This window comes from Cupressus sempervirens, chromosome 5 (assembly GCF_028749045.1).
Source record: "Cupressus sempervirens isolate cs-2001-9-10 chromosome 5, ASM2874904v1, whole genome shotgun sequence".
NCBI lineage: Eukaryota > Viridiplantae > Streptophyta > Pinopsida > Cupressales > Cupressaceae > Cupressus > Cupressus sempervirens.
The window spans coordinates 762,697,298-762,722,770 of NC_143122.1; the positions used below are offsets into that span (position 1 = coordinate 762,697,298).

At 36.2% G+C, this 25,473-nt stretch overlaps 1 pseudogene across 2 annotated transcripts; it reads left to right on the forward strand.

The window, feature by feature from the left end:
- Nucleotides 1-24,590, forward strand: LOC149558143 (eukaryotic peptide chain release factor subunit 1-2 pseudogene; annotated as a pseudogene). Of its 2 annotated transcripts, none has more exons than XR_016364989.1 (3): nucleotides 1-135; nucleotides 21,987-23,672; nucleotides 24,231-24,590. The product of XR_016364989.1 is annotated as a eukaryotic peptide chain release factor subunit 1-2 pseudogene, transcript variant X1 (transcript). The 2 variants fall into 2 exon arrangements; XR_016364990.1 differs by having other exon boundaries at nucleotides 88-265.
- The last annotated feature ends 883 nt before the right edge of the window (nucleotides 24,591-25,473 follow it).

The window sequence follows — 25,473 nt, forward strand, 5'->3', positions numbered from 1 at the left end:
ATCTTAAATTAATAACAATAGAAATCCTCCGCTTTATTGGGACGCACCCGTCGCTATTACATTTACCTGTTTCTTCTATTATCACAGAGGCGCGCATTTCTTTATTTGAAGGCGGACCAGTTTCGTCTTTGTCTGGTATGGCACTTGTATCATATTTTATATGGGAATCCAACTGATCTGGCAAGCATTTCTTCGGGGGGAAAGCTCTTTATTGTTATTGATAATTTAATATTTGCAAAAATCAATGGTCGCTTGGAACTTTAAGGTTTCGCATAGTGTTAAGGTTTTCTGTATTTTTTGTCATTTTTACAGCTGTTTGATGTATAGTTTTGTAGATCTATTAGACAGTATTCATACACTGCATGTGAGGCCTTTTAGACCTGAAATGTTGATCTACTTTTTGTTTCCCTAAGCTTCTTTTGTTTTAGTTTTATAATATTTTAATTTCAGCCATTTTATTTGTTTATCCTGTTTTATCTATTTCGTTTTGGGTATATATAAGGGCAGATAATGAACATCGTTTTATGCCGTGTGTTTTATCTTGGGCAAATTTGGGTAGGGATAGAGTCACGTTCTTTGTTTTAAATCTTTCCGTTTTCGGATCCCCCAGTTATCATGATCAAGCAGATTGTAACATGGTTCAATCTCTGAGACTTCCCATTAGTATCACACCGGTACTTCGGACATTTATTATGCCATCTGTACACTTCTTTAACTTTCTGTTAACTCAAAGAAACTGGTAATTTCCATGTCTTCGTGATCACGGAATCGTTTGTCTTCCACACTTAATTATTTGCAACGTTTTTCTGCTTCCTGTTTTCTTTCTTATGCTATGGTGTGCCTTTTCTTGAATGCACACAGAGGTGAACAAATGTAGTCTACCATTAAATTTAACTTCTAGGAACAATCAGGGAAAAGCTCAAGGCTATGGAAAGTAGGCTTTTTAAGCATCCCATTAACTTGAGGGATCTTAAGTAGATCCAAGTCTTGAGGTATCAATTGAAGGATGAAGAGCTTCTGTCTTTAAAAGCCTCATTCAATGTCAGTGCCCTCTCCAGTATCAACCTTCCTTCACACCTTTCATCTCCCAACACATACATCGTCTCAACAGTCTGTCTGCTTTGTTAATGCAACACTATCTATCACATCTTTGATTGAGGATCTTTACTGTAATTGTTAGAGCAACTCTTTTTCACTTATTTGCTTTTGGACCTTTAGTCCTTTAGGATCATTTGATGCAAAATCCTCAAAGGCTTTGAAGATTGGAGACCAAAGATAGATAGATAGATAGTTTTTAAATGCCCACGAGGCTTAACATAGTCGATGGGACAGCCTGCCAACTTAAGCCAACTTCAGAAACTTGTTTCTTTTCCTGTGCAGGTTGACGATGAGCACACTGTAAGAATCCCAATTGGTCCCTAACTGCTGTAGGTGTTTGTCACACTCTTGTTGTTTGAAAGGTCATGATTTTTTTGATTTTCAAGGGTTTTAGAACATAAAATCAGTTATGCAATAATCTGACTTCTGATACAATATTATCAACTATTGCAACTTCTAATTTTTTTTTGAAATGAAATACATATAAGAATCAAGACAATCCTTTATTGGAAAAATGAGCATAAAAGCAACTATGAAATGCTTACAAAAAATCTGGAAAAGTACTCCAGCTGCTGAAGAAAATTATTTCTTCCAACTTTGCAATGTCTGAAATGATACAATCCGCTCCTTCAAGCCCACAACCTGCAAACATGCACCACAAATAATTTATTTGATTTTTTTAAAACAAATCACAGGCCTTGGGGATTTGCGCCAATTTGCCTGTCGTCTGCAATTTCTCGTTTGTGGCTGCAAATTAGACTGATAACCAGTAGCTGCAACTTATTCCTCCTTATTCTGCAATAATAATACTGTCTCCTTTTTGCCCTACTGCTGAAAACCAATATTGTTGAAGCACAAACAGAGTCTCTGGATAAAACTCTCAAATATTCCAAATTCACTAGATATTTCACGAGTTCCAATGGAGACACATAGAAGAACTACATTCTTGAATGGTAAAGCTGTAAACCTTCTCAGAGTTCAAAATCATCAATGATCATTTTTGCAAATAACAATGGATGCCTTTTTTCTTCCCAAGCAAAGCTTAAATAAGCTTTCCAACCCTAAATTGACTTCTCCTTGGAAAGCTGCGATTACTTTCTTAATGCATTAATAAATATAATCATTAAATAAATTTAATGATTTAGACTTAGGAAATATCATTTAATATTTATCGTCCACTTAGGCAAGAGCCTACAACACAACGGTAAATTGTAAGCCTCTAACTTGGTGGTCTTGGGTTCAAATCTGCTTGAGTTAATTAAATAAATAATAATTAATCAAAACACATAATAATTAATTTTGGCTTCGGCCTCTTACTGATTAAAAAAAAAAAAAAATTTCTCCTCCACTTAATACATTCATTTAGCCCCATTTCATGATACTTAGACCCATAACTTTATGATTTTATATAAAGTCATTTTACAACTTAATATTAAGATCATTAAATATTTTGCCATTTAACAAATAGATAACCACAGAAAACTGAATAACATCCTCAATAACATCCTTAATATTGTGAATCTGGCTTAACTGTCTGAAACTGGAGTTGGCATAATAATTTCCCATGTGACCAATTCATTTTCTAGAAGTAGCAGGGGTCCATCTCTATGACTCAAAAATTGCCAAAAATAGCAAAACTTAAACAACTGAGTCTGAGTCATCTCTTCATATCAAATCAAAGGCACTGAGCTCTGCCAAAGTCAAACCATCAGAAAGACATATCCCTTTTACATGAATTGACCCTCTGTCCGTCTCTACTAGCCTACGAGGATCCATTGATAGGCTAATCAATAGCTATAATGATGTCTCTAGCTAGAAGGGGACATCACACACACCTAACTTCTCAGTGTACTCCTCATTGAATAAGTTACACCAAGAGCTGTTAGATATGATACCCACAAATTTGTCCCTGCTGTCCTTGTATGCATCACATTCTAAAATAAAATGCTGTTCAGTATCCACATTCCCAAAATTGTAAATGTGCAAATTCTCTCTTTCCAAACCTTCTTTGGCTGCTTCCAATGTTTGGTCTGACAACAAAGTTGATGAGAGTTGGTTCTCAGCTGAGCAATAAGAATTTTAGCTTTCCAAGAAATTTTGGCCCCTATGTATGCTATTTGAAGTTGATCACATGTGGGGTTGAACTCCTTGATACAATTTATTTTCTTCCTTTCAAGCTTGTTTCATCGATAGCTCTTTTATTTTTTTCTATTGATTATAATTCAGGAAACTTACATCAATCACAGTATCAAAGAATTTTTAGAACCAAACAACTGCCATATAAGGACCACTACCAAAATATACAGTATATTGTGGAATACATTAGTTGAAACTTGAGAAAATAGAAACTCAAAAAGGAATACCACCCCTTATTGGTGATGGGGGGCTTGCTCGCAACTGGAGCATTAAGAATCCCTGCCTCTTGGTCCCTTTTGAAGAGGAAGCCTTAAAGACGTCTGCTGGTAGTAATAGGGGGTGGTCCACCAGATGTACTAGGGCCAGATAAAGAGTGAACAACTTTGCTGTCTGCTATAGGAAGAATCAACGATGAGGTGATAGGCCCAACTCTGCTATCTATGACACAAGTTACCAATGATTAGGTGCTAGGCCCAGCTCTGCCAACTGTGACAGGAGGTACCAAGGAGGAAGGTGGATGTCTTGTAGGTGCTTGGGTTCTAGCAACAATCGATGGAGAAGATGGTTGCCTTGTCTGTTTCTCCTTACGGTTCTTCTCTTTGATTTACTCTAGGAATTTTCTGATGGTGATGTCAAACTCATCTCTAGGTCCTAAGGTTTGATGGTGGTATAACCATATGCGACTTCCTTCTTGAATACTTGAGCTTAACCTTCTTGAAGCATCTTCAGAAACTTGTCCTCCAACTTTAGAATAGCTGCGTATGTGGCAATATTGTAGTAAATGAGTCTCCACAGAGACTCAATAAGAAATCTAGGCTTCCTACTGAAAGCATCATCATTCCTAAGTTTCCAAATGTGCTGAAATTAGAAACAGAGAGAATAGGCTAGAAAAAGTTACTGCCTTTATTATTACTCAAGATAGAACTAGATATCACATGTATCATATCACAGTTGGCATTAGGAGAGAGACCAAATAAGTTCTATAAAAAACATGAGAGACAAATTCACATCCTTTGCAAACTGTGGAGATATTAGGATACCCATCAGGTTTCTTAAATTAGCCTGTGCAGAAGAAGGCACCACAAAAGGAAAATGGTCTTAGGCTTAATGGGTCAGTGTTAGAGATTAAGGAAGTGTTTACTCCATGTAGGCTGATCAAGATTGAGGTTCCATTTGGTATTTAAGTGGTCAAGGATGTCAAACTTATGGGTAAGGAGGCCATAAATGTATTTGGCCTTGATCTTAGGTAGAGGAGAACCATCGGGCCACTGGAACAAAGCAAATCTGTCTGACATAACACCACACTCTCTGGGGAGGTTAAGGCATTTGGTGGCTTTTGCGAGTATTGATTAAATCCTCAATTGGGATTGAGGGGTACCATACAAATCCACTAGATTCTGCTAGCTGATAAGGTTACATCAATAATGATATAATGAAGATAACTGATACCTCTTCTTGCCCATTTCTTTGTTGAACAACACTGAATTAGTGCAAGTGGTTTACTGTTTTTAGCAGATATTAGGATCCCCATCAGGTTTCTTAAATGAGCCTGTGCAGAAGAAGGTGCCACATAAACAAAATGGTCTTAGGCTGAATGGGCGTGTGCTAAAGATTAAGCAAGTGTTTACTCCATGTAGGCTGATCAAGATTGAGGTACCATTTGGTATTCAGGTGGTCAAGGATGTCAAATTTATGGGTAAGGAGGCTATAAATGTATTTGGCCTTGATCTTAGGTAGAGGAGAGACATCAAGCGGCAAGCCACTAGAAAAAAGCAAATCTGTCAGACATAACACCTCACTCTCTGGGAAGCTTAAGACACTTGGTGGCTTTTGCCAGTATCGAGTAAATCCTCAATTGGGATTGAGGGGTACCATACAAACCCACTAGACTTTGCCAGCTGATAAGGTTACCATCAATAATGATATCACGAAGATAACTGATACCTCTTCTTGCCCATTTCTTTGTTGCACAACACTGAATCAGTGCAAGTGGTTTACTGTTTTAAGAAGATTATGGATCCCTATCAGGTTTCTTAAATGAGGCTGTGCAGAAGAAGGTGCCACATAAAGAAAATGGTCTTAGGCTCAATGGGTCAGTGTTAGAGATTAAGGAAGTGTTTACTCCATGTAGGCAAATCAAGATCGAGGTTCCATTTTGTTAAGGTTGTAGCTTTAGTTGGATTGATTCCATCTTAAGATACATGGTTGTTGTTGGTAAATCATCATTTCCTATTATACTTATCCATGTTAAATAATATATATTATTGTATATATATATTGTTATACATATTATTATATTTGTTAATATATTATTATTAATTGAATGATGATCAAACCATAGAGACATGTCTCCTCCTCTCATATTTGTATGAGATTGAAATCTGCATTTGGGACATATCAATTACATCTTAAGATACATGATTGTTGTTGGTAAATCATAATTTCCTATTATACTTATCCATGTTAAATAATATATATTATTGTATATATATATTGTTATACATATTATTATATTTGTTAACATATTATTATTAATTGAATGATGATCAAATCATAGAGACATGTCTCCTCCTCTCATATTTATATGAGATTGAAATCTGCATTTGGAACATATCAATTACAAAGACACTGTTAGTACATTTGTAGAAAACGATCCATGTTACATTAACATGGTATCAGAGCCAAGCTACAAATGAAAAAGATAAAGAAAGAATCCAACTGATTGATCCTACCTTAATACTAATGTTGTGATGAGCATAGTATGCAGAAAAATGGATGGCTATGAATGGTGAGATTACCTTATTGATGACATAAAGACTTCTTTTTCAGATTATTGGCATAGGAAATTTTTTTAGTGTTGAAATACTATGTAATTACTCTTTTTAAAATCTAGCTTGATCATTGCAAACCAGATTTAATACTAAATGATTATAATATTCGCAAGGCCTGGGTGTTATTTCTGGCATATGAAGGACATTAATGTTTTACCCATAATTATCTAGAAGTTGAAGAATTAAAAAGGGAATCAAATTGAAGATTAATATATTGCAGCAAGTCAGCAATAATATAATACAGAATCAAATGATATGCTGGCTGACTTTCAAAATAATTGAAGCAATTCAGAGACAAAAGGCCAGAATATTATTATTAACGAGCAACTATACTGTATGCAGTGATGATAAGTGCAAGGCAACTAATCCATTGTAGACATCGATCATACAACAGAGACAACATCCAATGAATGTGGAAATCTATCTTCTTAAACAGCAAATATGATATACTATTAATGGTAAGCATCTCGATACAAAATGGCATATTCAATATTTGGATGTTGTGATTAGATGTCTTATGGATGCTGCGATAAAGGTCAATCAAATGTCACAACCATACAATAGATGATATCTACAGTAAATGATATTAAAGGTCTTTCTCGATAGTAGTGACTAAAGTCACATAAACAATCAGCATAAAAATGTGAGAGTATAAAGATATAGTTGGCCTTGTGGAGTGATAGTAGTGATGCGAATCATATATGGATTGAATGAAAAGGGAAAACTTATAGAGCAACAATACTAAATGACAAGAATGAAATTTCCAAAGACAACGATATTGGGCACACATGAAAGAGCCATGCAAGATACAAAGAAGCAACCCAAATCATGAGAGTTGAATCCAATGTGCAACTTAGCTATCGAATAGGATAGAAGGATTATCATTAAAAGAAAAAGCTCGTCCAACTGATGATGTCAGCAGGATAACAAGCAAGGTTTGAAATTTAATATAAGACAGATGGGTTCATCTGTCATGTACAAATGTTAAAAAATTATCAAAGACCTCCTTTTGACTAGTTTACATGCCACTTGGGAAAAAGTGGACCTACCACAAATTTGTATCAAATTCGATGGTGTCGAACCCAAATCTGTAGCAGATTACTTCATCAAGAGATACAATTTTGTTGAGATGATTGTTAGGGAAGAATATATAATTCAAGATTTATGTGAAGGCTGTTGTAAATGTAAATGCAGAGGGTGAGAAACATAGAAATGATACCACCATACAAAATGGATCTAGTGTGTATAAAACAAAGCTAATAAAGAAATGTGAAGAGAATGTAGAAACTAAAAATATATAAGTCGAAGATCATAGTAAAAATAGATACCCCCAAGTATGAAACACAAAAGGGAAGTATAGTGAAAAAAAATAGGGCTGATCAGTTAATAAATTTACCCAACAAATGACGCATCGAATGTGGAGTATCCTTTATGATAAGAAGTTTAAAATCTTGAGAGAAATAAAACTAGCAAGTTGATCTAGGTATGGAAGCTTCAAGCTAGATGAAGAAACCCATCAAAGTATGGATGCAAGATTATTTATCAAAGGATGCTGAAGTGATTAAATGTAAAGCTGTGGTGACAATCGAGAGAATGAAAAATATGAAAAAAATTAAAAAATTAATATTGCTTGTGATAGTAGTGATGAATCAGAACATGCTAACGTGACAAAACTGAGCATTAGGTGATGTGACTTACAACAAGCCTGAAATCCAACCTTTTGTATGGGACTGCAACATAAACATAATACTAGGAATATTTAGATGAACTTTATTAGAAGTTTCATTATAACATTGTGGAGATTAAGCATCAAGAATAGTCAAACACCCTCTTAGCTAATGTAGATAAGATGTTTTGAGAGAGAGATTGTATTACTTCATATGTTGGAAACAAAGGATTGAGGTTTGTGAATGGACACATTGAGTGAGCTTATACTTCGCATATATCGCAACGAAATGATATAGATTTTGTGAGTTTCAAAGTCATTGTTAATGCCCAAATGTAAATACCGGTGTTGGCCAATTGGAGACTAAAATTTCTATTGGATGATGAAAACAATATATTAATCACAAGCCCTTTGTGGAAAATATAATATGACAAACAAAGAAGTATAAGAGATTGCATTTAAGGAAGAAAGAATTTGATATGTGTAGTCATGGGACTAAAGAGTGATTGAAGACCCTATAAAATGGAGTAAGTGGGAATTTTACATTGTGGGGAGAATTATAATCAATGTTACATTCCATTGTTTGAAAAATGCTTATATGGCGACGATTTTCTGATTTGTTGCATATGGACCCTCACTAGAGCAACTTGCATCAATGATGTTTATGTGCAAATAAGTATTTTTGAGTATTACATTTATCTACTCACTGTATTCTTTCTATTTGTAGTTCTATACATGCTATAAGAGATGTTTGCCTTGATCTTTATCTTTATGTCTAAGGATGTTTTTTTTGTAGGAAAAGAAGGTTGGTACCTTACACTTGCTACTAAATATTGTGCAGACTTAATCTTATGACAATAGCTCTGAAGAAGTTGTGATCTAAAATTCATTAGTAATTTGAGGACTAGGCTAGATAAATTGAGGCTCTTGAAGCAAATATCTGCGATGACTCAGATAATGAGTATCCTTCTATATTAAGAGGGAGTCCGACACTTCTTTAAAGGCAATGTAGGAGCTCAAAAGATTGATACTTAGAGTGAGTCTAAAAATATGTGTATGACTACATGATTTTGATGGGCCTACTTTTATGTACATAATGAGGAAGTAATGACTTATCACCAGAAAGTCAAGAAGATTGGTATTAGATTCAGAGATAGTTTGACAGGCATCCTTAGGCGAAGAGAGCTTTAGAGGAGTAATTAGAGGACTTGACTTCCTAGGATTGTTGTTCAGAGGGAGAAATTTGAAATGTGATCTCTTCTCTATAAGGGAAAAGTTCGAAGTGAAACTCTTTGTAATGCATTGTTCTTTGCGAGAGAGAATTGAGGTGAAAGCCCTAGTACCACCCTTTGACTTGGTTCATGGTAGTCACTATTTCGCATATGATATGTAATGAAAGGCAACAATCTTTCATTGACATATATAAACAAAAGGTAATTATTGTAAGGTGACGATCTTATAAATGGTAGACCTGTTATCATGACAAACTTCATTAAGTTGTTGTACCAGAGTGCTGAAAGTTACGATAACGATTGTATAATGATCAGACTTCATTAAGTTGTCGTCTCAGAGTGCTAGAGATTGTGATACTTGGCATGACAGAGACCATGACATTGTGATTTCTTGTTAAGTTGTCTTGGAGTGCTGGAAATTAGATAACTAATATTCTTCGAGGATATAACATATTATTTTGGTAGGCGTCAAGGATTTGATGCTAGTGCACATACCAAAAGAATATACGTATGATGAATATCATATGATTGATATTTCAGATTTGTATTGAAAAATAACATCTAAGTTGATGGATTTATGTTGATATCCTTAAATATGCCATTACAGGAAATATCATACTGAGAAGATATCTTTTTATACACTTGAGAGCATAATGTGTTATGTTCTACAAATCCTCCCTACTCCCTAGCGAAGAGGGAGTGTTAAGGTTGTAGCTTTAGTCGAATTGATTCGATCTAAGATACATTCTTGTTATGTTAAATCATCATTTCCCATATATACTTGTCCATGTTAAATTATATATATATATATATATATATATATATATATATATATATATATATATATATATATATATATATATATATATATATATATATATTGTTAGTCTAGTGTTTTATTTTTCCTATTCTGCTGGGTTTTTCCTACACTTTTAATAATCTCGCTTAGGTTAATAAAGCATGTCTTATTAGGTGAATGGTTGTGAGGTGTCACCTTCCTACATGTGAGCATCCATTAGCTATCTTGGGAAGATACTTTGCTATCTTTAGTCTGATAGATGGTTGCTCCTCATTGGTTGGTGTTGCCACCTCCTCCCACTTCCTAGCCTATATAAGCATGCTACCTGGCTTGTATTTGCATCTCTTGTTTTTGCATCCTCTTAATGCTATTTTGCTTCCAGCATTTGCATTTCTCTCTTGGAGACTAACTCTATGATGCTATTTTGATTTTGTATCATTTGCATTCATAGTTTAGATATTTACTTTTTGCACTAGTTTTCTGGGTTATTAATCTTTTCAGATTCTAACATGCATCAGAGCTTTTCTATGTGCAAGAGTAGATTTTAGTTTTCTTATTTGAGAGGTTCGGGGGGGGGGGGGCAAATAAACTTTATTGTAGTTTTTTGAAAAACGAAGTATGCTCTTCTCTTGCATCTTTGGATGATCCTGAGAATCAGAAAAGTTTTGACAAAAACGGTTTTTCTCTGGGATTTCAATCTCAAATCTGACAACCAACTTGCATATTTGGAGTTTTCAATTAGTTTTGCAGGTTCCAGCATGCCATTGATGGACTTAAGAAGCTGATCCAGTATTTGCATGTTATATTTTGGTTGCTGGGGTCGTTTTTTAATTTTTGGAGCCGTTTTTTACTGTTAAAGGCGTCTGATTTACACTACAACAACATCTTCTGTACATTAGCAAGAAAAACGCTTTCTGGGTTTTGTTCGCAGCCCCGAAAAACCATCTGGGTATTTTTTAGATTTTGCATGCAAGCTGTATATTTTTCAGAATCGAGCATGCAAAGCTACAGCCATACCCCTCTCCGTTGTCAGTCATAGATTTGAATGCAGTTTTCAAATGCCTCGTTCTTGCTCATATGGACTCCGATTTTGATGATTCTTGTTATGAACTTGGCTATTTTTTTGTGCTCTATCCACTAGTGGAGTTTTTTTTTGATTTTCATGCATGAATTCTTCAAAAATTGCAAATTCTCAGCCGTAACTGTGCACAGTTTTCGTTTTGGAAACTTCAGAGGATCATAACTTTCTCATACGACCTCGTATTGAGGCGATTCTTTTTTTGAAAGTGCATGATTTTTCAAGTAGATCACAGTGGTGCTATTTGTTTCCTTGATTATTGTGCTCAAGTTTCACTTTTAGCATATGCTCTTCATGAGGAGGCCCTGTCGATTTTTCTTCCGTAACTTGATTATACGGACGTATTTTTTCGATCCGAAAAATGCGTCGAAAAGCTAGTTCTGAGATTGAGATGATGGTACACTTTTTTTAATTTTTGCTAGAGTTTGGTTGCCTATTTTGGCAGTCAAAGCCAGATGTTCTATTTTGTCTTTCGGGAGCCATATCTCGCTCATTCGGACTCTTTTCTGGGCTCGCCAAATATCATTGGAAAGCTGGTTTTGTGAGTTATTCAGTTGCAGAGGTCTTTTATCCAGATTCTACTCCAGGTTCTTTCTCCTTCGAGTTTTGCACTTTCGCACTCTAGCGGATTACTTGGATTTTACAGGTCCTGGAATCTTTTCTTCTGTTGTTTTGGCTCACTCTTCTTTCTGACTTCTGAGCATTGTATGCTTCTATTCTGTTGCATTCCTTTTTTTGTAAATGCACTGAGATAAAGTGCCTACTTTTGCATATCTAGGATCTTGTACACCTTGCGTTTGTTTGTACTCGCACTCAGTTATAAAGTGCCATGGGGGGTCATGATGTTTTGCCATTTTGTGCTCATCCACCTTTCTCAAGTGAATTTTTTTTCCACGACATTAGCCCATGCAGTGTGTCGGTGACACCGCCCTTTATCCTGTGCTTGTACTTCTATTGCACTATTGGTGTTCCTGATTCTTCTTCTTGCAGATGTTTTTGGCATTGCATTTCAGTGTTCCTGTCACCCCTCTCCTTGTTCAGCATTATGGGGGGGTTCACTTGTTGTTCTATGCTTCTTTGGTTGATGGTTCGTGCCTTCTATTTCCATGGAGGTTCTACAGATCAACATTTTGACAGAGTTTGCAGCTTCATGCTTTAGAGATGCTTCATGCTCTTTTTTTGTTCCTCTCTTTGGGACATTTCCTAGATTGGAGGCTTAGTTTCCTTCAACTAGTTCTTTTTCTTGTATTGGGTACCTGATCAGGCCTTGTTGCCAGGACCCATTTTCTTGCTTTCATAGCTTTGATAGGTTAGCATCCACCTAAGCTTCGCTTATGGGGGGGTGTTAGTGTAGTTTTTTATTTTTCCTATTTTGCTGGATTTTTCCTACACTTTTAATAATCTCGCTTAGGTTAATAAAGCATGTCTTATTAGGTGAATGGTTGTGAGGTGTCACCTTCCTACATGTGAGCATCCATTAGCTATCTTGGGAAGATACTTTGCTATCTTTAGTCCGATAGATGGTTGCTCCTCATTGGTTGGTGTTGCCACCTCCTCCCTCTTCCTAGCCTATATAAGCATGCTACCTGGCTTGTATTTGCATCTTTTGTTTTTGCATCCTCTTAATGCTATTTTGCTTCCAGCATTTGCATTTCTCTCTTGGAGACTAACTCTATGATGCTATTTTGATTTTGTATCATTTGCATTCATAGTTTAGATATTTACTCTTTGCACTAGTTTTCTGGGTTATTAATCTTTTCAGATTCTAACATGGTATCAGATCACTTCTTGTTCTTGTTTTAGGGGACAATTTCCCTAGTTGGAGACTTCTTCAGTTCTTTACTAGGTTACCTCTTTTTGGGGGAGGGTTTTTCTCACGTGGTTTTCTCTCTTTCCCCGCTTTCAGAGGTTGCATCTTCTTGCATTGTACTTGGGTACCTAAAATGGCCTCGTTACCAGGACCCATTATGCATTCATCTTAGTTTTGTGAGCTTAAGGCATTTCCCTAAGTTGCACTTAAGGGGGGGTGTTAGAGGGGGTGTTAGAGTAAATAATTAATTGTTAATTATTTATTCTATTTACTTAAGCTTACTTAGGTTAATGCATTTATTTAATACCTTTATATTTAATGCATGTAGTGGTTAGTTGTTGACAACACGAGAGTTTGTTCCCTTCTAGTTGTCACACTTATCTTGTACCACCTTCCAGCTTGTTCTACAAGCTTCCATGAGCTCTTTATATTCGGGCTCTCTCTCATTGTATTTTCATAACATCACATATTGTGCATATTGTAAATACATTTCTTATTGTGTTTGCATTCATGGTGTCTCTCATGTCCGTTTAGGGTTTTGCCCTTGCTCCATGCTCTTCCCCTTTTTGGCTTCTCTTTGACAGGTCTCGCATGCAGGTGATCTTGGGCGTCTTCGGAGTTGGCTTTCCTCAACTACAACATATATATAAAATTATTTTTGGTAATATATTTATTATTAATTAAATGATGATTAAACTAGAGAGACATGTCTCCTCTCATATTTATATGAGATTCAAATCTGCATTTGGAACATGTCAATTACAATGGCAATGCTAGTACATTTGTAGAAAACGATTCATGTTACATTAGCACATTTGGTATTCAAGTGGTCAAGGATGTCGAACTTACGGGTAAGGAGCCTATAAATGTATCTGGCCTTGATCTTATGTAGAGGAGAGCCATCAAGCCATTGGAATAAAGCAAATCTGTCAGACATAACATCTCACTTTCTAGGGAGGTTAAGACACTTGGTGGCTTTTGCCAGTATTGAGTAAATCCTCAATTGGGATTGAGGGGTACTATACAAATCCATTAGATTGCGCCAATTGATAAGGTTGCCATCAATAGCGGTATCATGAAGATAACTGATACCTCTTCTTGCCCATTTGTTTGTTGAACAACACTGAATTTGTGCAAGTGGTTTACTGTTTTAAGCAAATATTAGGATCCCAATCAAGTTTCTTAAATGGGCCTATGCAAAAGAAGGCACCACATAAAGAAAATGGTCTTAGGCTCAATGGGTCAGTGTGTTGCAAAGCACCTCCCTTTTTGGTTGATGTTGGTTTAGATGTTGTTTAGGGTTAGTTAGGAGTCTTTGTGCGAGTCTGATAAGATCCAATGGTTTTTGGATCCAAACTTGTCCTAATTTGTTTGTAAGGGAAAAAGTTGGTCATGGAGTCAAAATGTTGTCAAGTGGGTCAAAAGTTGTTAAATTTGAGCAACTAGGGTACATGGTCTCCTATAGGGCCCTAAGGGTCCCAACTAATGTCTTAGGATAGGTCTAAGAGCATCCACTTGCCTAAAACACTCAAAAAACAAGAAATGCAAAAAGTTGCTGACAACTTTCAAAAGTTGCAATAACCACCCATGCTCGGATATTTGAGTATGGGATGCAGATTTTTGGAGGTTAGAATGAAGTTCAGTTGCAGGCCACATGTGTGAGCAATATGTACGAATGTTTTTTGTTTTTTTCCCAACATTTATTGTGTTTTTGCACTCTTGTACGATTGTGTACAGATTGGATTGCATAATTTGACTTCATGACAATGTAGATTTTTGTTTTAGCTTTCTTTTGCATATTTAACTTTGGTTCCAAGTTGAGGGATTAAGGAGTTATACTACATTTTAGGAGACTGTGTCTGCAACTTCAATTTGTAGAGTTGCAGGAACTAAAATGGCCCTAAATTGATCATCCATGGTTGAAAATGCATGAAACCCTATGGAATGGTAGGTTAGGACTTACACATAGTGTCTTTGTTTCCCTTTTTGTTCTTGCAATTGATCTCCCAATTTTGAAGTGATGCCCTAGGTGAACTGCTTGGAGTAGGTGAGAAGATTTGTTTGGAGATTGCACCCATGTTCTAAAATTACGAACTCAATGGCATGGTTGGGAGCCTTGGGGAGTCCCCTTAAAGGATTGAACAGTTGCAAGAGTTGTTGTGAAGTTTGAAGTCCTCTAGGAAGCCTTTTGTAGAGATTGGTCTAGAGGCCTAAAAGATAGCCTAGAAATTAGGGCCTGAGAGCAATTAGGGTTGTGGGTGACTTGAAGCTCTATAATTTGGGATTCTTGAAGTGCTAAGTGATAGCTTTTAGAATCATATGGTCTTCCATAGGGTTGTGTGGAAGAATTTGCAGCATGTGACCAAAACAATGAGAATAGACCTAATCCAAAGTAGGCCTAATTAGCCCTACTTGTGGGTAGCAATAGCAAAGTGATTGCTAACATGACCAAAAGTGTTTCAAAGGACTAAGAAGGATATGGAAAGTAAGAAATACACTAGTAAGGACTTAAGATGTGTGTGGGAAAGATCCTAAGCAAGGGTTTGGAGTTTCTAGGGGAAGGAACAAGATAATCAAGGGCTAGTAGGACTAGCTCCTAAACAAGTTGGCTTTTTTCTTGCACCAACCCAACTATACCTAGGCCGCAAATTGAGTGAAGGGTCTTGGAGGCCAAGGTTGGTGGATAAGACATAGAAGGAAGGAACCATTGGATGGTTCAAAGGGCTGAACTCTAATTAGGAGAAGATAAGCATTAGAACCCTAGACCCTCTGCATCACAATGCTAGAGATTAAGCAAGTGTTTACTCTGTGTAGGTTGATCAAGATTGAGGTTCCATTTGGCATTCAGGTTGTCAAGGATGTCAAACTTATTGGTAAGGAGGCTATAAATGTATTTGGCCTTCATCTTAGGTAGAGGAGAGCCATCAAGCCACTGGAAAAAATCAAATTTGTCAGACATAACAACACACTCTTTGGGGAGGTTAAGACACTTGGTGGCTTTTGCTTTGTATTGATTAAATCCTCAATTGGGATTGATGGGTACCATACAAATCAACTAGATTCTGCCAGCTGATAAGGTTACCATCAATAATGATATCATGAAGATAATTGATACCTCTTCTTGCCCATTTCTTTGTCGAACATCGCTGAATCAGTGCAAGTGGTTTACTGTTTTAAGCAGATATTGGGATCCACATCAGGTTTCTTAAATGAGCTTGTGCAGAAGAAGGCAGCACATAAAGTAAATGGTCTTAGGCTCAATGGGTGGGTGCTAGAGATTAAACAAGTGTTTACTCCATGTAGGCTGATCAAGATTAAGTTCCATTTGGTATTCAGGTGGTCCAGGATGTCAAGTTTATGGGTAAGGAGGCTACAAATGTATTTGGTCTTGATCTTAGGTAGAGGAGAGCCATCAGGCCACTGGAAAAAAAACACAAATTTGCCAGATGTAACACCACACTCTCTGGGGAGCTTAAGACACTTGGTAGCTTTTGCCAGTATCGATTAAATCCTTAATTGGGATTGAGGGGTACCATACAAATCCACTAGATTTTGTGAGTTGATAAGGTTACCATCAATAATATCATGAAGATAATTGATACCTCTTCTTGCCCTTTTTTTTGTTGAACAACACTGAATCAGTGTGAGTGGTTTACTGTTTTAAGCCAAGCTCCACCAAATAGATCTCTCACCATAGGTTGCATTGTCATGGTCAATGATATTATTACTTGAGATAAGGTGTCTCACCCAACACCATCTTTTCCAGATTGCCTCAAAAACATTGAAACTTTCTACCCAAAGTTCAAATTGTGCTCTGTACAAATCATTCAATTAAAGATTCTTCCAAAATTTGGTATGAGAAGGAGTGGCTTTGTTGATGCTATTCCTAACAAGTATCTTTGAATGCCCACCGCCCTTAGAGGCTTTGGCAATCCACTTCAGAGCTAGGGTAATAATGCCTTGGATGCTCATATTTTTCAACCCCAAACCCCCAAACTCCTTGCTTCTAGAGCACCACTCCCAACTGACTACATGAGTCTTCTTGTTTCCTTTACCATCTGCTCAGAGGAAGTCCCTGACAACCTTCTGTATGTAGTAGATTTCAGCCTTATTGAAAAGCCAAGTATAAGAGTAATAGACAGTGTAAAATGCAAGAATTTTCTGAAAAACTTGGACCCTACTTGCCTTGGATAGGAATTTGTCATTCCTCTTGTGAAGTTTCTTTTCAATTCTACTTTTAACCCACTCTCACATATCTTTGAGATTGGGGCAAAGTGCAAACTGAGAATGAAATCCCCAAATACCTACCCTTTTGGTTAGGTCTTCCTAAAGCTAGGGATAATCTGCTAGCCTGATTAGGTGGGGTGTCAGCCCAACCAGGAAGAATAGATTTATATAATAAGATTCTGCTCCCTAAGGCTGTACAGAACAAGTCGAGCTTGACCATGATGTTCCTAATATTTTCTTCTTGCATTTGGACAATGATGGCAGTATCATCTGCCAAATTGAATATTTGATATTTCCTCATTTGGAAGATTGGTTCACTAACTTTGGGTGAGAGGCTATTATCTCTTAGCAGATTGAACAGGGAGTCAACTGTAATTACAAAGAGTGCAGGGGCAAGGGGACATTCTTGCCCGATGGAGCTTGAGAGCTTAAACTTGTCTGATCTACCCCACTGATTTCCAAAGAATCTGTTGCCTGACAAAATTCTGGGAGAAACCCAAGGAATTCATCATCATGAAGATGAATTTCCATTCAATTTTGTCATATACTTTCTCATAATTAATTAAAATGATACAAGTTTGCTGATCTGTAGCTTTAGCCCAATCCATAGTTTTGCAACATGTGATAAGGTTTTCAATAGTGAATCCGCCCTTCATAAATCCTATTTGGGATGAACTAATGATATGAGGAAGGATACTTTCTATCCTCAAGGCAAGAGCCTTAGCAAAGATTTTATAACACATTCAAATGGGTGATTGGCCTCCAGTTCCTGATCAAGATTCTATCTCCCTCTTTAGGAATGAGTTTGATAAGATTTGAGTTAATATGAGATCCTATGGATTTATCTTCAATGGCTTCCTCATATACTCTCACCAAGTCTTTACCAATCCAAGAGATATTTTCTTTGTAAAATTCAACCGGTAGACCATCTGGCCCTGGGGCTTTGTCATTGCTCATCTTCATAATGACATTTTCAATCTCCTACACAGAAATATGTTTACCAAGCATCACAACAACTTTAGGGGAGATCTGTTTATGGACGATTCTTTTGATTTTCTCCCTAGGGATTTCCATAGCAGTTCCTACATCCTCTGAGGTGAAAAGATTAGAGTAGTAGGAAGCAAGGCATGTAAGATATCTTCTTGGACCTTAGCAAAGATTTTATAACACATTCAAATGGGTGATTGGCCTCCAGTTCTTGATCAAGATTCTATCTCCCTCTTTAGGAATGAGTTTGATAAGATTTGAGTTAATGTGAGATCCTATGGATTTATTTTCAATGGCTTCCTCATATACTCTCACCAAGTCTTTACCAATCCAAGAGATATTTTCTTTGTAAAATTCAACCGGTAGACCATCTGGCCCTGGGGCTTTGTCATTGCTCATCTTCATAATGACATTTTCAATCTCCTACACAGAAATCTGTTTACGAAGCATCACAACAACCTAGGGGAGATCTGTTTAGGGACGATTCTTTTGATTTTCTCCCTAGAGATTACCATAACAGTTCTTACATCCTCTGAGGTGAAAAGATTAGATTAGTAGGAAGCTAAGGCATGTAAGATATCGTCTTGGACTTGAGAGTATTACCATTCTCACAAATGCATTCAATTCTATCTCTGGATTCTTTACTCTTCAGCATGTTGAAGAATTTTTTTGAGGCTCTGTACCCCAATTTTTACTTGCTTTAGTCCTAACAGCTTGGATCTCCTTGTTTGGCAACCTCCCGAGGGAATATCTGGTCTGGGCTAGAGCATCCACAACACAAATTTCTCCCTAATGAAGACCTTTATTTTATTGTTATTTGTGAAGCACATATTGAAATGGATATTCCATTTATTCATCCACTTGATATTTTTTTGCATTTACGTCTTTTTTCGTTTGCACAATATATTATTAAAAACAACTTTAGGTTGTCTACCTTCTTCCATTTTTTCGGTTCTTTTCAGATAGCTTATGATACGAACTATGGCAAGTACCTCAATAGGGGCAGTCCCTTACCCTTCAAAATTCTTAAAGCATGGACTTTCAAAGCACCTTCTCGGGTCAGTGTCTCTTACTACCTGCTCTCTTTCACTGTGTCTTGAAAGAGAGGTCATAACTTAAGATTTTACATAGGGTAGGCCCATTTTGCTGTATGCCTTCTGTAGACCCATATGCAGATTGCTGGTATCGTAAACTATAAAAGATCCTTTTGATTACTTCCTTTTCCTATTTATCGAATTTCATAAGAGATAGTAACAAGGCAGGGGAAGAAATGAATTTGATTTCATTCTAGAAGAATAACAATTGCCATAATAAATAGTAGCCTTTGTCGGCTTTCAGTCATTACCTTCATCTTATCCTACACCTAGACTACTTTGTTGTTTGTATCAATTACATGAAAGTATCCTAGTTATGCTGGCTCAATTTTTTCATAGATGTTCTTGTGCAGAAACTCTTAAGTGCATACAACCACAGGATTTATCTACATATCTAATTACACGTTAATGAATAGTCATGAAGTACAGAGCCGTCATCAAGGAATCAATCCACTCAACGGAGGCAAGAAAATATATACAAACAACAGCGGTATTTACAGGGATCTGGGAATAACCAGCAGTATTGAAGAGAATATAAGACCATCAGTATTCTTGATTGCTTAGTGGGTGGGTACTCATACATCACTACCATGGCATCAATATCCATAGATAAGAGAACATCTGCAGATCACATCTACAGCAGATCCATTGCATTCTGTAAGAGGCTCTACACAGAACATCATCGGGCTCAATACATCATCAATCTCAGACTTATTGGTATTTCTGATTGTTCATTATGGCTAATATGAAAAATGTTAAGATTATTTTGATTGTTATTGTGGGTGACTAGATTATATATGATGATGATTCTGTGTATGTGTTCAACTGTTTGAATCCCATGTTAGAGAGGAAGGATTTAAGGTGTAAGCACAGAGGAGCTTGCCAAGGCTATGTAATAGGCTGTCTGAGAATAGATTAAAGGGTTTTTACATTGGAGAGCTGAGAAACTCATTGACGACCTCCACTCAACTCCACAAGATGGTATGCATTTTCCATTTGATGAGGATGGATGGGAAAAGCAGGGGCAAGCCGCCATGTGAGAGGGCTGTGCTAGACATCCCTTGTAGACTTGGTGTAACAATGGTTCCAGGTGGACACATCATGTCTCACCATCCAAACCCTAATTGTGTATATATGTGGATATTTGTATATATCGTTTTTGATTGTAGGATTCAAGTCTCGTGGTGTACTATCAGAGAAATAGTTAATCGGTGGGATGTAGCTCTAACCCTAATTTGTAGCAATTGTTGTTCTAGGGCAATTTTATGACAAATTAGGAAGTGGACATCACACTAACAACTATAATAATCACTGACCCAGTAACATTTGATAGATGAAGCTTGCAAGTGTCAATTGATCTCATATACTACTCACCTACCTCTAAATTTTTATGTTATGACAGCTCATCTATCAAGTAGAACACAATCTTTCCCTTGTCTCTAAATTGACAAAAATATTTAATTTATTGTACTATCAATACAGGACACTTTTTTATTTCTGCATCTATTTTTTGTATTAAATAAAAGGCGGGGGCTCTCTTGACAAAGGCAACAGTATTATGTTCTATTGGCTATAAATGTGATTTGATGGGAAAACATAACAAAGTATAGTTTCTATCTTGGCATTTTTATGCACATGAATTCTTGATATGGTAGCAAATACAATAAAATAATTCATATACATAACAACTCTTAAATAAAATTTAAGTAGAATAGTTGTAATTTATTTTAGATAGATTATACTAGCATATTTTGTTTTTAATCCTTGACCTCATTTTAGCTGAACTTAATCTTCCTTGTCAGTATGCTGCTTTGTTGTGGAGTGGATATTGGCATTTATCTTTCTATTTTAGTCTGCATTGGTTTAAGTTTGATTTTGCAACTTGTTTTTACACCGATTCTTTATCATTTTGTGTTTGATAGAATATGTTTTATGAAACCTGTCATTGTGTAAAGGTTTTTCAAGGCATATTAGATCACCGGGCTACTAACTTTAATTTTTTTTTCATCTAGTTAATTTTTCTAGTTAGCCATCCCACATGGTATCCCTTATCTTGTCAGTATGCTGGTTTGCTGTGGAGTGGATATTGGCATTTATCTTTCTATTTTAGTCTGCATTGGTTTAAGTTTGATTTTGCAACTCTTTTTTTACCGATTCTTCATCATTTTGTGTTTGATAGAATATGTTTTATGAAACCTGTCATTGTGTAAAGGTTCTTAATGGCATATTAGATCACAGGCTACTAACTAAATTTTTTTTTTTCATCTAGTTAATTTTTCTAATTAGCCATCCCACATGGTATTCCTTATCTATTCTCACAGACAAATTTTGCACCATGTTATACCTCCTTTCTGATAATGCATGCCTGTGCTCAAAAGAAATATCAGATAGTTTGGGTTGAAATAATGTGTTTTTGGTATACTCCTTTCGGTAACCTGTAGTGTGTTTGTACCAAGTTTTAGTCTTACAATTATCCTATAAAAATGAATACTGGTTTAGTCACAGAAATAGGTATTCTTATCTAGCGATGAATATCTGGTAATGTTTTTTCAAGAGCGGTAAACACTTTTGACTATTAGCTATGAATAGTTGAGACTGCAAGCAGGGGATCTCATCACCAATTAAATGTGCAACAATAATGCTCCATTTAGTTTTGAACATTGATGACAGGAACCACAAAACAACACAACTTAACCATTACAACATGCCAATGCCAGCATGAATTTGTGGTTATGGTATTAGGTCAATTGAGTTCAAAATCTGACAGCAATATCTGGATTTTTATTCTTCTTAGTAAATACAAGAGATGTCGTAAGATATCTATGATGTTTCTTTCCTTCTTTTCAACTTAGCTTTTGACCCATTTCTGTAAGCTTTGGGGACCTACATTCTGATTGCATTTCTATGTTGGAAAATGTACCTGTTCGTAGTTAAGCCATGCAAACTTGTTTTCAAAGCACTCTTTTTATCTGTATAGAGTAATAGTCCAGAGCTTAACTGAATTGGAATTGTTTAATATTTTTATCAGGTATTTTTAAGGTGCTGGAAACTTTCCTGAGTAAACTAGTTATCTTCTAAACATGGCAGATGCTCAGGAAACTGATAAGAACATTGAGATATGGAAGATCAAAAAATTAATTAAGGCTTTGGAGGCAGCTAGGGGTAGCGGAACGAGTATGATTTCTTTGGTAATGCCTCCAAGGGATCAGATTTCTCGTGTTACGAAAATGCTTGGTGATGAGTTTGGAACTGCATCAAACATTAAGAGTAGGGTTAATCGGCAATCAGTTTTAGGAGCAATAACTTCTGCTCAGCAAAGGCTGAAGCTTTATAACAAAGTTCCACCAAATGGATTGGTGCTTTATACAGGAACTATTCTCACAGAAGATGGGAAAGAAAAGAAAGTAACATTTGATTTTGAACCTTTCAAGCCCATAAATGCATCATTGTATCTTTGTGATAGCAGATTCCACACAGAGGCCCTGAATGAACTTCTTGCATCTGATGAGAAGTTTGGATTTATAGTTATGGATGGGAATGGCACTCTTTTTGGAACTTTGAGTGGTAATGCTCGCGAAGTTCTTCACAAGTTCACAGTGGATTTGCCTAAGAAGCATGGAAGGGGAGGACAATCAGCTTTGCGTTTTGCACGTCTTCGTATGGAGAAACGCCACAATTACGTTAGGAAAACAGCAGAGCTGGCAACTCAGTTCTTTATAAATCCTGCTACCAGTCAGCCAAATGTTGCTGGTTTGATCTTGGCAGGATCTGCAGATTTCAAGACTGAATTGAGCCAATCTGATATGTTTGATGCCAGGCTTCAGGCAAAGATACTCAATGTTGTAGATGTATCATATGGTGGAGAGAATGGATTTAATCAAGCTATTGAGCTGTCTGCTGAGATTCTATCAAATGTCAAGTTTATTCAAGAAAAGCGCTTGATTGGGAAATATTTTGCAGAAATAAGTCAGGATACAGGTAAGTATGTGTTTGGTATTGATGATACTTTAAAAGGACTGGAGACTGGAGCTGTTGAAACACTGATTGTGTGGGAGGGTCTAGATATTAACAGATATATACTAAAGAATAGTGCCACTGGTGATACTCTCGTTAAGCACTTAAACAAAGAGGCAGAGCTTGATTTAAACAATTTCAAGGATCAACATTCAGGAGCAATGTTGGAAATTCAAGACAAGATGCCATTGTTGGAGTGGTTTGCTAATGAATACAAAACTTTTGGCTGTACACTTGAATTTGTGACTAATAAATCACAAGAAGGCTCTCAATTCTGCAGAGGATTTGGTGGAATTGGTGGGATCCTAAGATACCAGTTAGATTTGCGAACTTTTGATGAGTTGTCTGATGATGAGGGTGTCTATGAATCTGAATGACAATCAATTTTTATTTATCTTGAGCATGCCGACCACAGCTCGGAAATGTGCATGAGGCGTTCAACTGATATATTATCAAAGCCATGCAATTTTTTTGTCGGCAACTGCTCTTATCTTAATGCAAGCTGGAAACAGTCTTTTGCATTTAGGGATTATGTCACCACGGGGTTTCTTCAGATAGTAGGGCTGCTCTTTGCAAATCATCATTTTTTTGCATCGTTCAAGGCAAATGAACAGTTCTTTTTGTTAAGGCATTTATGCTACAATGTGGGTTCTATGGATAATAAGACTTACAAATCAAGCAGTATTGTCGCCATTGGCTGGTATGACTTATTATTAGATTAGATATATTTTTGTTTACTACATTTGAAAATCAACATGTTTTCTCCTTTAATTGATTTGTAAAACTAGAGCTTCACTGAAACATTATTGTTATTAATAAGTAGGAGATGGTTTCCACAGCAAGTCAAATTTTGATATTGCTATCAGGGTTCAACTGTGTAGTTTTTTTGATGAAGTGAGCCTTAGTTTTTCTGACCAGTGCACTTAACCTTGGTAGAAATTCAATTGTTATGTGCACTTGAGTTGGACTAGTACTGAGATTGGTGACCTCCTGGGAAGGCTCAATGCTTCATCTCACCTAGATGGAATGAGCTCTAAGTGGCTTATTCATTCTCATGAGAGAGGGGTTCTTGTGAATCACTACTCATTAAACATGAATCAACGAGTCTGACTCAAAAACAAAGCTACACAGTTGAAACCCTGTAGCTATATCACAATGTTATTAGTAATTGGAAAGGACAGCTGAATTGCTAATTGTTGCAAAATCTTGTTACACTTCTAACAGAAAATTTTCAACTGTCATTTTGAATTTGTATCAGGGGTTCACTGGACAAACTGCGCTTGGAATAAATATTGGGACCATCAGCTCTTGTGCTAAATGCAGAGTCTCATATAGTGTGGTCATGAGTTCACAGATTTGCATCTGGTACTAGTCATGTTATTATCTTCCTAGCGTAAAGCTTTATTTTGGAGGTTGCTGTGGGTGTTATTGAACCAGGCATGAAGTCTAGACTCTTGAGAGTAAAATGTTTCCTATGGACATACTGTTTGATATATTAATAGTACCTGGATATGATATTAGGGAAAATAATTTTAGAAGAGATCTCAGATACTCTGCTTATAATAATGAACTGATGTTACACCTGACATTTTTTTTTAACTGCATAATTTTTATGGTAGTAATGTTCTTCTTGTTTCTTCTTTTTTGCTGCAACGGATTTCTGCTGTTCATTCTTCTTAAAAAATAGACATAATGCGTAGGCTGGTAGTTGATTATGGGAATCTCATGCAGAGTTATTTTAAAGGTTATTGACCTGGAACTCTCTCTCTCGATATCTTACATAGTTGTTGAAAAAGCAATGTTTCGAGTTTGTTCAACTGAAGATGTTATGGATAGATATTTAAATGTAATCTGAGAAGAAATGCTGTTTCTGAGATTTTATAAAAGTTTATTTTTTTGATTTTGCTGGGCAAAACCATAAACAAAATAGATTTGAACTGTCGATAGTTTAAGTGGATTTAAATTCTGCTTTTTCTGCAACAAATTATATAATAATTTTAAACTTTTGTGTACTTTCTGGATTATTGTTAAAGAGATTTTAAAGTGGAAGCTACTAACAACTTTTGCCAAATTATTAGCTTTTTCTCTGTGGTTCTTTCCTTTTTGTGCTGGGTTTTAAGGTGCACTGTGGAGAAAAGTAGTCCTGGAATATATATTCTGCTGACTGTTTTTTGGGTTTCATTTTAGATTGTATAATTTGCTCCTTATGTATTATGTATTTTAAATTAGTAATTAGATCATAAATTTAGTTGTGTACTTTCTGGATTTTGTTAGTTAGATTTTAAAGTGGAAGGCTATGAACATCTTTTGTCAAATAATAAGCTGTTTTCCAACTTGGTTCATTCCTTTTTGTGCTGAGTTTTAAGGTGCACTGTGGTGGAGAAAAGTAGTCCTGGGATTTGTAGTCTATGGACTGTTTTTTGGGTTTAATTTTAGATTATATTTTGTTCCTTATGTATTATGTATTTTAAATTAGTAATTATGTTAAATTTTTCAGATCT